Source organism: Sarcophilus harrisii, chromosome 2 (genome assembly GCF_902635505.1).
Source record: "Sarcophilus harrisii chromosome 2, mSarHar1.11, whole genome shotgun sequence".
In the NCBI taxonomy this organism is placed as follows: domain Eukaryota; kingdom Metazoa; phylum Chordata; class Mammalia; order Dasyuromorphia; family Dasyuridae; genus Sarcophilus; species Sarcophilus harrisii.
In genome coordinates, this window is record NC_045427.1 from 639,017,063 (window position 1) to 639,031,302 (window position 14,240).

The following is a 14,240-nucleotide window of genomic DNA, read 5'->3' on the forward strand; positions in this document are numbered from 1 at the left end:
AAGCTGATAAATTTATGTTTTGTCCTGAAAGCAATAGAGAGAACTAAAGATTTGTATTTTGTTTTGTTTTGTTTTTTTAAGTGACATGAGTAGATCTGTTTCTCAGAAATATCATTTTCTTAGGAAGATCATTTCGTAGGATATATTGAAGAGAAAGAGTGAAATCAAGTAGACTTACTAGGGGACCACTGGAATAGTCCAGGCAAGAGGAAGTAGGGGCTGGATTAGAATGGCAACTTCTCATTGAGTGGAGAAAATGAAACATTTACAAGAGATGTTGTAGAGGTAGAAGCTACAAGACCTGGCAACTGGTTGATATGTGAGATGAAAAAGAATAAAAAGTCCAAGATGGTTCTTAACTAAAATCATGAGACTGGGAGCAAGATGATAACCCTGACTGAAACAGCGAAATTGGAAGGGGTCCAGGTTCAAAGAGAAAATAAACAATATCTTTTTTATCAGGTTGGGTACAAGATACCAACAGAACATCCAACTAGCACTTCATTTGTTAATTGACCATGTGGGAATAGAATTCAAGAGAGATCTGTCAGTCATCTCCTTAGAGAAAGTGATTGAACTCATGGGAATAAATAAAAAATCAACAAGGGAAACAGGAAAAAGGAATATTTTATCTGTTAACATTCCATTTTCTAAATAAGCTGGAAAAAAAAAGGTTGTTACCATTCCCTGAAAAAGCATATTTAAAATAACATTTTCTTTTAGAATATACCTTTCCCTATCCCTCCTTCTTTATAGAAATGGGAGGGAGGGGAGGTCTATTGATGTAGAATATGACATACAACAGTAGATTTTATTTTTGATAGATTGTTGGGGTTTGATGATTCATATCCTCTTTTTTTTTCTTTTAAGTAAGTTCTTTCTGACTTATTGATTCTGAGTGAAGTGAGCAGAACCAGGAAGACTTTGTACACAGTAACAGACTTAGCTCTTCTCAGTAAAACAGTGATGCAAAACAATTCCATTAGACTAGGGATGGAAAATGTCATCTACATCCAGAGAATGTGTGGAGACTGAACGCATATTGAAGCATATTATTTTTACCTTTTTTTTGTTTTTTTGTTTTTGTTTTTTCTTTCTCATGGTTTTTCCCTTTTGTTTTAATTTTTTTCACAATAAGACTAATATGGAAATATGTTTAAAATGATTTCATATATATATATATACACACACACACACATATATATGACAAAATACATATATAACCTAATATCAGATTGCTTGCTGTCTTGGGAAAGGGGAGGGAAGGAAGAAAGAAAAACTATTTGGATCTAAAAATCTTACAAAATTAATGTTGAAAACTATCTTCATGTGTCTTTGGAAAAATAAAATACTATAAAGTGAAGCAAAAGAAAAAAGAAAATAAATTCTTTTTTATAAGGTTCCAAGCTCTTTGGGAATAGGGTAAGGTTATGGGGGAAATCTAGGCATAGCAAATACAAATTAATAAAAAAAAACCATCTTATAAATTACTTACTCCTTAGTACTATTTAACAAAATGGAGCATTTATAAAGGAATATATTCACTTCCAAAGATATCAACACAATTATATAAATGCTCCTCCCAACATAGGAGAGGCAACATTTCCCTTTCCTCTTGACCAGTTTGGTCTCTGGGACCAAGCTTATGTAGCTTAGCTATGTACTAGTCCCAAGCCCATCCCCATCTGGAGCTGGAATACCAGGCATCCTGGCTTCTCAAGGTTTCCATGTCAAGCTGCTGAGCTGCTACACATCTCTCCTAAAATTCTGCTTTCCAAGATCACCATAATGCCAGCTCCTGATTCAGTGGAAATCATCTCAAGCGACCTAAACTGAAAATAAAGAACACACAACAGAGATAAACATCCCCAGGCTCATTTCTCAGAGTTCTCATTTAGGAGTAACTACTGAGGAAAGTATTGCTTAAATCAGGAAAGAGAGCTAATAGCCCAGGTCCTATCCTTAAAGATCTCCAGGGCCATCTCCAGTCATCCTGATCTCTATTTCTGATCTCTCTCTCTGGCCACTGGACCCAGATGGCTCTGGAGGGGAAAATGAGGCAGATGACCTTGCCCAGCCCTCCCTCACTTAAATTCAGTTCACTTGCATGTCATGGCATCCATCCTCAATCTGATGCTTCTTCCAGGATGAAGGACAAACAATAGTTCTTAAAGATGCATACAACCAATAGGACCAACTACTCTACTATCCACGTGGTTGGTGATTAGGAGCACTGTGTTAAACAAACTGGTCATACTCAAAGCCAGATTGCACCCTGAAGAGAGACTCTTGAGACTGACTTTTGGATTAGTTTCATTTTAAGGATCTATAAAAGATATAATGGGCAAGAATTTTACTATCCAATCGTAAGCTAGGGTCAGACTTACCATAGTGCACATCTCTTTTTAACTTACATTTAGTTGATAATTTGTCATTCCCTAATTCTGAAAATGTTCATTTACTTGAAAATATGACTGTACCAGTACAATGGTTATCTATCTCTTCCTCTTACAGAACTAAAAATGGGCATCTCTCAAGCTCACAAGGCCCTTCCATGCAAGGCTTAGGTTAGAACCTTAAGCTATTAAATAAATTAAATAAAAATTAATAGTATATGTGTATTTAGGGTAGTGTAAGGAAAGCCTCCAGGGAGATATCAACTCATTTTCCTACTATTCTGGGTCCTCCTCTTGGCTTTGCTTGGAGGTGGGAATCAGACACTGACATTGATTTTCCCACAAAGCTCTGAGGCTATTTGGGAAAAGGTCCTGGATGTCTCAGCCCAGAGGGCACACACAGCACCCCTAATGTAGAAAGATTCTACAAGTACTAGGAGTTTCTTGTTATTTATTTTCTTGAGGATTTTTGGTTTGTTTTGACTTGATTTTGAGATTTTGACTTTGATTTTTAGAATTAGAATCCAGAAGAAGATAAATAGGTAGCAAAAACAACAAAGACAAGCTACAGCATTGAGTCTTTTGCAATCCTGACCACGCCAATGAAGTATGTCCTGGCTAGAAGTCAAATCAAATCAACAGGCATTTATTAAGAGCTTACTACGTGGCAGATGCTGCACTGAACAGCAGAAGGAAGCTGTTTCTCTCAGTTACTCAGGTTTCTGTCCTTAAAAATTATGCTGCCAATTTCAATGCTTTCCAGTTCCAACGTTGAGATTTCTAGCACACTCCAAGAGCTGCAGTAAAATTTTCTGCTGCTTTCTATGAGGGACTGAGCAATTCCCTTTCTCCCTATTCTGGGATGCTAGAAAGGCTATTTGGGAGTCAGTTCCTGACTCCCATCTCCAAACAAAACCAAGAGGCAGAACCAGAAAAGCAGTAGAGGGACACTGCTGCTGACATTAATTAGCAATACCCATTCACTGTAAAACTGCCTGTCCTCTCCAAGAGCAGCAAGAAGCAACCGGAGGGGGTTAGGACTGAAATCTCAACAGGAAACAGCAAGGCGAGGCGAGTTGCTGGGAGAATATGTGGGAGAGTGTGTTGTCTGTATCTATTCTCTTTCTACACATTTGGTTTAAATGTATATAGATGGATAGAGTGTATATGGGCCACATCTGGATTCAAGGAAACCTAAATTCAAATGTTGCTTCAGACACTTAATAAAGTGACCCAGGACAAGTCATTTAACCCTGCTTTCCTCAGTTTCCTCATCTGCCAAATGAGCTGGAGAAGGAAATATATCCAGCATCTTTGCCAAGAAAACCTTATCAGGGGTCATGAAGATTCAGACAGGATCAGAAATGACTAAACAACAACAAAAGCAAATACTTAGTAAGTTCTGATTGCCTCCCACGTTAGAACGTGAGCTAGTCAGTCAGGATGCTTCATTGTTTGGCTTTGTAGAATCAGTGACTCATAAGGTGAATGTCACAAAGTAGATGCTTATTAAAGATGACAGTGGCAGAAAGTAACACAACCAAGTTTCTCTCCACAAAACTCCAAAACATCTAAGAAAATGTATTAGACAAAATCATGTTGGAAAAATCCAGAAAAAGTTACAGTGAGCTGTTTGTCTGGCCCATCTCAGCATGGGGAAAGGACATAGAGACCTGTGGCCACTGAAGATTAGGGTGGGCCACTGCAGCATCCCCGGAATGGCCGGAGGAGATTCCAGATCCCTTATGAGGACTATGATAGGGACAGATGTAAACTGGCAAATGCCTTGCTTACCCTCTATCCAGTCTGAAGTCCCTTACTTGGGCAGACTGAGAAGGATGACTGGGCACAAAGGGGGATTCCCCGGTAGGATCAGGAAAGGGGAAAATTCAGAAGCAAGCATTGAGAGCAGCAGTGGGTTCAGAGCTCTGACACAAAACAGGGCCTTATTTCCAGCATCTGGCCCAGGAGGAAGAAGAATAACCAGGATAGAAATCCCAGACCAAGGGAGAGCCTGCAATTCTGCCATTCTGAACCAACACAGCTTTTCAGCTGCCTGATAGGGAAGGAGCCCAGCAGGGTCTCCTCTTGCCCAGACCCCAAAACCAGCTCAGAAACTTCGAGAGCTCAGACTCAAGGGGTAGCAATCAGACTTCCCAATCACTCTGACAGCTTGCTGCTCCCTCCCTGGGTGACTGCAGTCTTGGAATAACACAACACTCAAGAAAGAAGCAAGAGGATCAGCCCAGACGTTCCCTCCATCAAGATGGTTCCCTCACATCAAGTCCAAAGTTATGAAATAGGCTGGAAAACTTAATAGTCAAAAAAAGAAAAAAAGAATTCCACCATACAGTATAGTGTCAGGGAACCTCAATACACAAACCCAGAAGAGAATAACTGAAAAACATATACAAACAATGCCTCAGAGAAAGACACAGCCTGGCCAAAAACAAAAATTCAATTAGAATTCTTAGAAGAAGTGAAACAGAAGTGGGAGGGGGAAATTTTAAAATGTTTTTTTTATAAATCAAATGAGAGTGATAGAAGAAAATATGAGAAAATAAATAAGTTGTATGAAAAAATTGGAAAAGGAATTAACATTTTGGAATAACATGTATCAAACCCAAAATTAGCAGAAGAGAAACTAGGCATTGACCCACACCTATGCCAAGATAAGGTTGAAATGGGTTCATGATTTAGACATAAAGAATGATATTATAAGCAAATTAGAACAAAGGGTAGTTTACCTCTCACATGTGTGGAAAAGGAAGGAATTTGTACCCAAAGAAGAATGAGAGTACATTACGGAATGCAAAATGGATAATTTTGATTATATTAAATTAAAAAGTTTTTTTTGACAAACAAAACCAATGCAGACAAGATTAGAAGGGAAGCAGTAAACTGGAGAATAAAATTTACAATCAGGGTTCTGATAAAGACATCATTTCTAAAATATATGGATAATTGACTTAAATTTATAAGAATACAAGCCATTTCCAATTGATAAATGGTCAAAGGAAACAAACAATTTTCAGATGAAGAAATTAAAACCATTTCTAGTCATATGAAAAAATGCTCTAAAATCACTATTGATCTGAGAGATGAAAATTAAGATAACTCTGAGGTACCATTTGATACCTCTCAGGTTGATTAAGATAACAGGAAAAGATATTAAATGTTAAAGGAGATATGAGAAAATTGGGACACTGATATATTGTTGGTGGAGTTGTGAAACTGATCCAACCATTCTGTAGAGCAATATGGAACTATGCCCAAAGTGCTATCAAACTGTGCATACCCTCTGATCCAGCAGTATCTCTACTGGATCTGTATCCCAAAGAGATTATAAAAAGGGAAAAGACCCACATAGGCAAAAATGTTTGTAGCAGCCCTTTTAACAGTGGCAAGGAACAGGAAGTTGAGAGGATGCCATCATTTGGGGAGTGACTGAATAAATTATGGTATATGAATGTTATGTAATATTGCTGTCCTATAAGAAATAATCAGCAGGATGATTTCAGAGACACCTGAAGAGACTTACATGAACTGATGCTAAGTGATGTGATTAGAACCAGGAGAATATCGTACACAGCAACAGCAAGATTATACAGTGATCAATTCTGATGTATGTGGCTCTTTTCAACAGTGAGATGATTCAGTCTAGTTCCAATAGATTTGTAATGGAGAGAGCCATCTGCACTCAGAAAGAGGACTAAGGGGACTGAGTATGGACCACAACAGTATTTTCACTTTTTTTTGTTGTAGTTTGTTTGCATTTTGTTTTCTTTCTCATTTTTTTTTCCTTTTTGATCTAATTATCTTGTATAGCATGACTGTAGAAATATGCATAGAATTGCACATGTTTAACATATATTAATTACTTGCCATCTAAGAGGAAATGGAGTGTAAGGGAAAGAGAAAAAAATGAAATACAAGGCTTTGCAAAGGTGAATGCTGAAAATTGTCTATTGAATGTTTTTGAAAATAAAAAGCTTTAATTTAAAAAAAAATTTAAAAGATGTACCCAATCCTGACTAAGCAACAAACTCCCAAATTAGAATGGAACAAAGAGAAACAAATAACTCTAATGAGGCAACAAGAAATATTGAAATAAAGTCAAAAGCCTGAAAATACAGAAGAAAATGTGAGATGTATCATAGCAAAAATAAATGACCAGACTGAGGAGGAGGGGGAAAGTAAGAATACTTGGACTATCTGAACACCATAACCAAAAAAAAAGTCTTAAGAAATCTTAAAAACTTCTCAGATCTCTGAAAACCAGAGAGCAAAGTAGAAAAATAATTCATTGGTTTTCTCCTGAAATAAAAAGGAAAACTCCCAGGAACATCATAGCCAGGTCACTTCAAATACACTGTAAGCAGCCAGAGAGTCCAAATACCAAGGAGCCACAATAAAAATCACACATGATTTGACAACCATCATTATAAAGGAGCAGAAAACTTATAATAAATTATTCTAGAATGTAAAATACATAGATTTACAGCAAAGAATAACTTACACAGAAAAACTGAGTATAAGTTTATGACAGGGACTGGATAAGGATGGAGGTAGAGGTTAGTTTTTTTTTTTTTTTTAATAAAATAGAAGACCACAAAGCATCCCTAATGATAAGACCAGAACTGTGATATATCGGGGGGAGGGGGTGGGCAGAGTCAAGATGGCAGAGAGGAGATACATCTTCTTCTGAGCTCTTCCCATACCCCTCAAATTAACAGCAAATTAAGCCTCTGGACTGGTTTTGGTGTGACAGAACCAACAAATGTTTGGAATGTAACAAATTTTCAGCAGAAGATGATTTGGAGGATCTTCAGAATAGGTCTGTATTTCTATTATGGGTATACATAAAGAGTACATGTATAATTTCGTTTCACTGTTATAAAAAAGGGAAGTAGAGGTAGAAAGGAAATTGTACCAGAAAAAGGAAAAAGTGGAGGTAAAAAAAGGGAAACAACATTTCACTAAGAGGCAAAGGAAACAATAAAGAAGAGGGGGGGGGAGAGAGGGGGGGGGGGGGGGGGGGGGGGGGGGAAGGAAGGGAGGGGAATGAACATAGTGTGAATCTCAACTCTCATCAGATTTGGCTCAAAGAGGAAATATTAGACATAATTTGGTTTACATAGAAGCTTCTCCCACCTCATTGAAAAAGTGGGAGGGGAAAAACGAAAAGGGAAGGGTTACGGTAAATAGAAGGGAATACAGAGATAGTAAGGAAAGAGTTTAAGAAAAGGAGAGGGATTTCAAGGGGGAGGGAGGGATCCTAAAGAGGAAGTGTTGTGTGAGGCAAGTGGTGCTCATAAGTCTAATACTGGGGAGGGGGGTAAGGGGGAAAGAAAAGAGAAAAGCATAATTTGGGGATAACAAGATGGCAGGAAATACAGAATTAGTAGTTTTAACCATAAATGTGAATGAGCTAAATAATAAATAACAACAAAATTCTTCTGGAACAACAAAAGGTTAAGAATTTCAAGGGAAATAATGGGGGAAAAAAATCAAATGAAAGTGGCCTAACTATACCTGATCTAAAATTATATTATAAAGCAGCAGTCACCAAAACCATTTGGTATTAACTAAAAAACAGAATAGTTGATCAGTGGAATAGGTTAGGTTCACAGGACAAAATAGTCCTATAGCAATCTAGTGTTTGACAAACACAAAGATCCCAACTTTTGGGATAAGAATTCATTATTTGACAAAAACTGCTGGGAAAATTGGAAAGTAGTATGGCAGAAACTAGGCATTGACCTCTACTTAAAACCATACACCGTACACAGTACACCAAGAAAAGATCAAAATGGGTTCATGATCAAGGCATAAAGAATGAGATTATAAATAAATTAGAAAAACATAGGATCATTGACCTCTCAGACCTGTGGAGAAGGAAGGAGTTTGTGACCAGGGAAGAACTAGAGGTCATTATTGATCACAAAATAGAAAATTTCCATTATATTAAGTTTAAAAGCTTTTGTACCAATAAAACTAATGTGGACAGGATTAGCAGGGAAGCAATAAACTGAGAAAACATTTTTACATTCAAAAATTCTGATAAAGGCCTCATCTCCAAAATATATAGGGAATTGATTCTAATTTATAAGAAATCAAGCCATTTTCCAATTGACAAATAGTCAAAGGATATGAACAGACAATATTCAGATGAAGAAATTAAAACTATTTCAAGTCATATGAAAAGATGTTCCAAATCATTGTTGATCACAGAAATGCAAATTTTAAGACAACTCTGAGATACCACTACACACTTGTCAGATTGGTTAAGATGACAGGAAAAGATAATGATGAGTGTTGGAGGGGATATGGGAAAACTGGGGCTGGAGTTGCGAATGGATCCAACCATTCTGGAGAGCAATTTGGAACTATACTCAAAAAGTTATCAAACTGTGCATACCCTTTGACCCAGCAGTGTTACTACTGGGCTTATATCCCAAAAAGATATTAAAGAAGGGAAAGGGACCCATATGTGCAAAAATGTTTGTGGCAGCCCTTTTTGTGGCTAGAAACTAGAAATTGAAAGGATGCCCACCAATTGAAGAATGGCTGAATAAATTGTGGTGTAAGAATGCTATGGAATATTATTGTTCTATAAGAAATCACCAGCAGGATAAAAACGGAGAGGCTTGGAAAGACATACATGAACTGATGCTAAGTGAAATAAGAAGAACCAGAATATACACTTCAACAACAATACTACATAATGATCAATTCTGATGGATATGGCTCTCTTCAACAATGTGAGAATCCAAATCAGTTCCAATTGATGTGTAACAAAAAGAACCAGCTACACCCAGAGAAAATATTTGGAGTAAAACAAGGTATGGACCACAACATAATATTTCCACTCTTTCTATTAATGTTTGCTTGCATTTTTGTTTTTTTCTTCTCAGGTTACTTTTACCTTCTTTCTAAATCTGATCTTTTCTGTGCAACAAGATAACTGTGTAAATATGTATACATATATTGTATTTAATATATACTTTAACATATTTAACATGTATAGGACTACCTGCCATCTAGGGGAGAGGGTGGAAGGAAGGAAGGGAAAAGTCAGAACAGAAGTGAGTGCAAGGGATAATGTTGTTAAAAAAAATTACCCATGCATATGTATTGTATATAAAAAGCTATAATAAAAATTAAAAAAAAAAAGAATCAAACAAAAACTTTAAAAAAATGAAAAAAAAAAAAGAAGAAAATGTAAAATGCCTCATTGGAAAAACAATTGACCTGGAAAATAGATCTAGGAGAGATAATCTACAGATTATTGGACTTCCTGAAAACCAGGATGAAAAAAAGAGCCTAGACATTATTTTTCAGTAAATCATCAAGGAAATCTGCTCTGATATCCTAGAATCAGAAGGTAAAGTAGCCATTGAAAGAATTTACCAATCACAACCTGAGATCCCAAAATGAAAACTCCAAGGAATATTATAGCTAAATTTAAGAATTATTGGATCCCAAAGAGATACTAAAGAAGGAAAAGGGACCTGTCTGTGCCAAAATATTTGTGGCCACCGTGTTTGTAGTGGCTAGAAACTGGAAAATGAATGGATGCCCATCAATTGGAGAACGGATGGGTAAATTGTGGTATATGAATGTTATGGAATATTATTGTTCTCTAACAAATGACTAGCAGGATGAATACAGAGAGCCTTGGAGAGACTGGCATAAACTGATGCTAAGTGAAATGAGCAAAACCAAGAAATCATTATATACAACAATGATACTGTATGAGGATGTATTCTGATGGAAGTGGATTTCTTTGACAAAGAGAAGATCTAACTCAATTTCAATTGATCAATGATGGACAGAAGCAGCTACATCCAAAGAAAGAACACTGGAAAATGAATATAAACTGTTTACATTTTGGTTTTTCTTCCCAGGTTATTTTTACTTTCTGAATCCAATTCTTCCTGTGCAACAAGAGAACTGTTCAGTTCTGCACACATATATTGTATCTATTGTAACCTATTTAACATGTATAGGACTGCTTGCCATCTGGGTGAGGAAGGGAGGAGAAAATCAGAACTGAAGTGAGCGCAAGGGATAATGTTGTAAAAAAATTACCCAGCCATGGGTTCTATCAATAAAAAGTTATAATTATTTTTTAAAAGACTTTAACCTCAAAAAAAAATATTGGATCAAGAAAAAAATATTGTAAGCAGCTAGAAAGAAACAATACAAATATCAAGGAGCCACAATCAGTATTACCCAGGACCTAGCAGCTTTCACCTTAAAGGATAAAAGTGCCTGGAATCTGACATTCCAAAAGGCAAAGGAACTTGGATTTCAGTCAAGAATCAACTATCCAGCTAAACTGAACATTGTCTTTCAGGGAAGAATATGGATATTCAATGATACAGGTGAATTTCATTTATTTCTGATAAAAAGACAAGAGCTGAACAAAAAAATTTTATCTCCAAATACAGAACTCAAGAGAAGCATAAAAAGGTAAAAAGGAAAGAACTCTTGAGAACTATATGTCAGATATGAGTATACTTAGAGAGTGTAGGTATAATTTGATTCTACTGTGATTATATTAAAAAAAACTAAAAGTGAAATGGGAATTATACTGGAAAAAGAAAATGGTAAAATGAGGGGAATTATATCTCAGTAAGAAGCAAAAAAAGACCTATTATAATTGAGGACAATAAGGGAGGGGGTGAACATTGTGCAAATCTTTCATCAGATTTGGCTCAAAGAGAGAATATTACTCATATTTGGTTTCTTAGAGAAACTTGTCTCATCTTATAGGAAAGTGGTAGAGGAAAAGGAGAGGCTAATAAAAGGAAAAATAGAAGTAGTAGGGGAAAAATATAAAAAGGGGGAAAGATATGTAAAGGGGAGGGCTGTTTGAGGGAGATGGTGGTCAGATACTAAATACTGGAGAGGAGGGAAATTTGGAAAGAAAAGGGAAAAGCATAACTTGGGGTAAATAAGATGGTGAGAAATACAAAATTAGTCATTTTAACTGTGAATGTGAATGGAATGAACTCTTCCGTAAAAACGGAAGCAGATGGCAGACTTGATTAAAAGCCAGAATCCTACAATATGTTGTTTACAAGAAACACATTTAAAGCAGAATAATACATTTAGAGTAAAGATAAAAGGCTGGAGCAGAATCTATTATGCTTCAGGTGAAGTAAAAAAAGCAGGGATAGAAATCCTGCTCTCAACTCAAACAAAAGCAAAAATAGATCTAATTAAAAGAGATAGGAAAGAAAACTATATCTTGCTAAAAGGTATCATAGATAATGAAGAAATATCAATACTAAATATATAGGCACCAAGTAGTAGAGCATCCAAATTCCTAAAGGAAAAGTTAAAAGAGCTACAAGAAGAAATAGACAGCAAAACTATTCTAGTGGGAAATCTCAACCTTGCTCTCTCAGAATTAGATAAATCAAACCACCAAATAAATAAGAAAGAGGTTAAGGAGGTAAATAGAATGTCAGAAAAATTAGATATAATAGATCTTTGGAGAAAATTGAATTGAGACAGAAGTACACTTTTTTTCTTGGTAGTTCATGGAACCTGTACAAAAGTTGACCATATATCAGGGCAAAAAGGCTTTGAAATCAAATGCAGAAAGGTAGAAATAGCAAATGCATTTTTTCAGATCATGATGCAATAAAAATTACATGCAATAAAAGGCAAGGGGAAAATAGACCATATGATTTTTTTTGAAAATTTATAACCTAATCCTAAAGAATGAATGGGTGAAACAATAAATCATAGATACAATCAATAATTTCATCCAAGATTATGACAATACTGAGACAACACACCAAAATTTTTGGGATAGAGCCATAACAGTGATTAGGGGAAATTTTCTATCTCTAGATGCTTACTTGAATAAAATAAAGAAAGAGAAGATCAACAAATTGGGATTGCAACTAAAAAAGCTAGAAAAAAGAGCAAATTAAAATCCAATTACATATCAGATGAGAAATTCTGAAAATAAAAGGGGAGATTAATAAAATTGAAAGTAAGAAAACTATTGAATTAATAAATAAATCTAAGAGTTGGTTTTATGAAAAAAATATAGATAAACCTTTAGTTAATTTGATTAGAAAAAGGAAAGGAGAAAATCAAATTGTTAGTCTCAAAAATGAAAAGAGAGAACTTTTCACCAATGAAGAGGAAATTAGAGCAATAATTAGGAGCTATTTTGCCCAACTATATATCAATAAATTTGATAATCTAAGTAAATTGGAGAACTACCTACAAAAATATAAATTGCACAAATCAATGGAAAAAATAAATTACTTAAATAATCCCATGTTAGGAAAAGAAATAGAACAAGCTATTAATCAACTCCCTAAGAAAAACTCCCCAGAGACAGATGGATTTACATGTGAATTCTACCAAACATGTAAAGAACAATTAATTGAAATACTATACAAACTAATTGAAAAAATAGGGAAAGAAGGAGTCCTACCAAATTCCTTTTATGGTACAGATATGGTTCTGATAACTAAACCAGGTAGGATAAAAACAGAGAAAGTAAATTATAGACCAATTTCCCTAATGAATATTGATGTAAAAATCTTAAATAAAATATTAGCAAAGAAATTACAGAAAGACATTCCCAGGATAATACACTATGACCAAGTAGGATTTTCACCAGGAATGCAGGGCTGGTTCAATATTAGGAAAACTATTGGCATAATTTTCAGTAGCCAAACTAACCAAAACCATATGATTATCTCAATAGATGCAGAAAAAAACATTTGATAAAATCTAATATCCATTTCTATTATAAGTACTAGAGCGTATAGGAATAAATGGAGTTTTCCTTAAAATGATCAATAGGATTTATTTAAAACCATCAGCAAGCACCTGTACCAGGGACAAACTGGAACCATTCCCAACGAGATAAGGAGTGAAACAAGTTGCCCACTATCACCATTACTATTCAATATTGTATTAGAAATTCTAGCTTTGGCAATTAGAGAAGAAAAAGAGATTAAAGGAATTAGAGTAGATAATGAGGAAACCAAATTATCACTCTACAGATGATATGATAGTATACTTAGAGAATCTCAGAGAATTAACTAAAAAGCTACTAGAAACAATTCACAACTTTAACAAAGTTACAGGATACAAAATAAATCCACATAAATCACCAGTATATTTATATATTACCAACAAAGTCCAGCAGCAAAGAGATACAAAGAGAAATTTCATTTAAAATAACTGTCAATAATATAAAATATTTGGAAGTATATCAGCCAAGGCAAAATCAAGAACCATGTAAACATAACTACAAAACACTTTCCACACAAATAAAGTCAGATCTAATCAATTGGAAAAATATCAAGCGCCTATGAGTATGTCAAGCAAATCTAATAAAAATGACAATATTACCTAAATTAATCTACTAATTCAGTGCCTTATCCAACTCCTAAGAAATTAGTTTACAGATCTAGAAAAAATAATAACAGAGTTCACCTGAAAGAACAAAAGATCAAGAATTTCCAAGGAATTACTGAAAAAAAAAAAAAAAAGCAAATGAAGGTGGCCTAACTGTGCCAGACCTAAAATCATCAAAACCATTTGATACTGGCTAAGAAACAGAGTAGTCAATCAGTAGAGTAGGTTAGGTTGACAGGACAAAATAGTCAATAACTATAGCAATCTAGTGTTTGACAAATCCAAATACCCCAGCTTTTAGGATAAGAATTCACTACTTGGCAAAAACTGCTGGAAAAAATAGAAATCTAGTATGGTAGAAACTAGGCATTGACCCACACCTAACACCACATACCAAGATAAGGTTGGAATGGGTTCATAATTTAGATATGAAAAGTGATA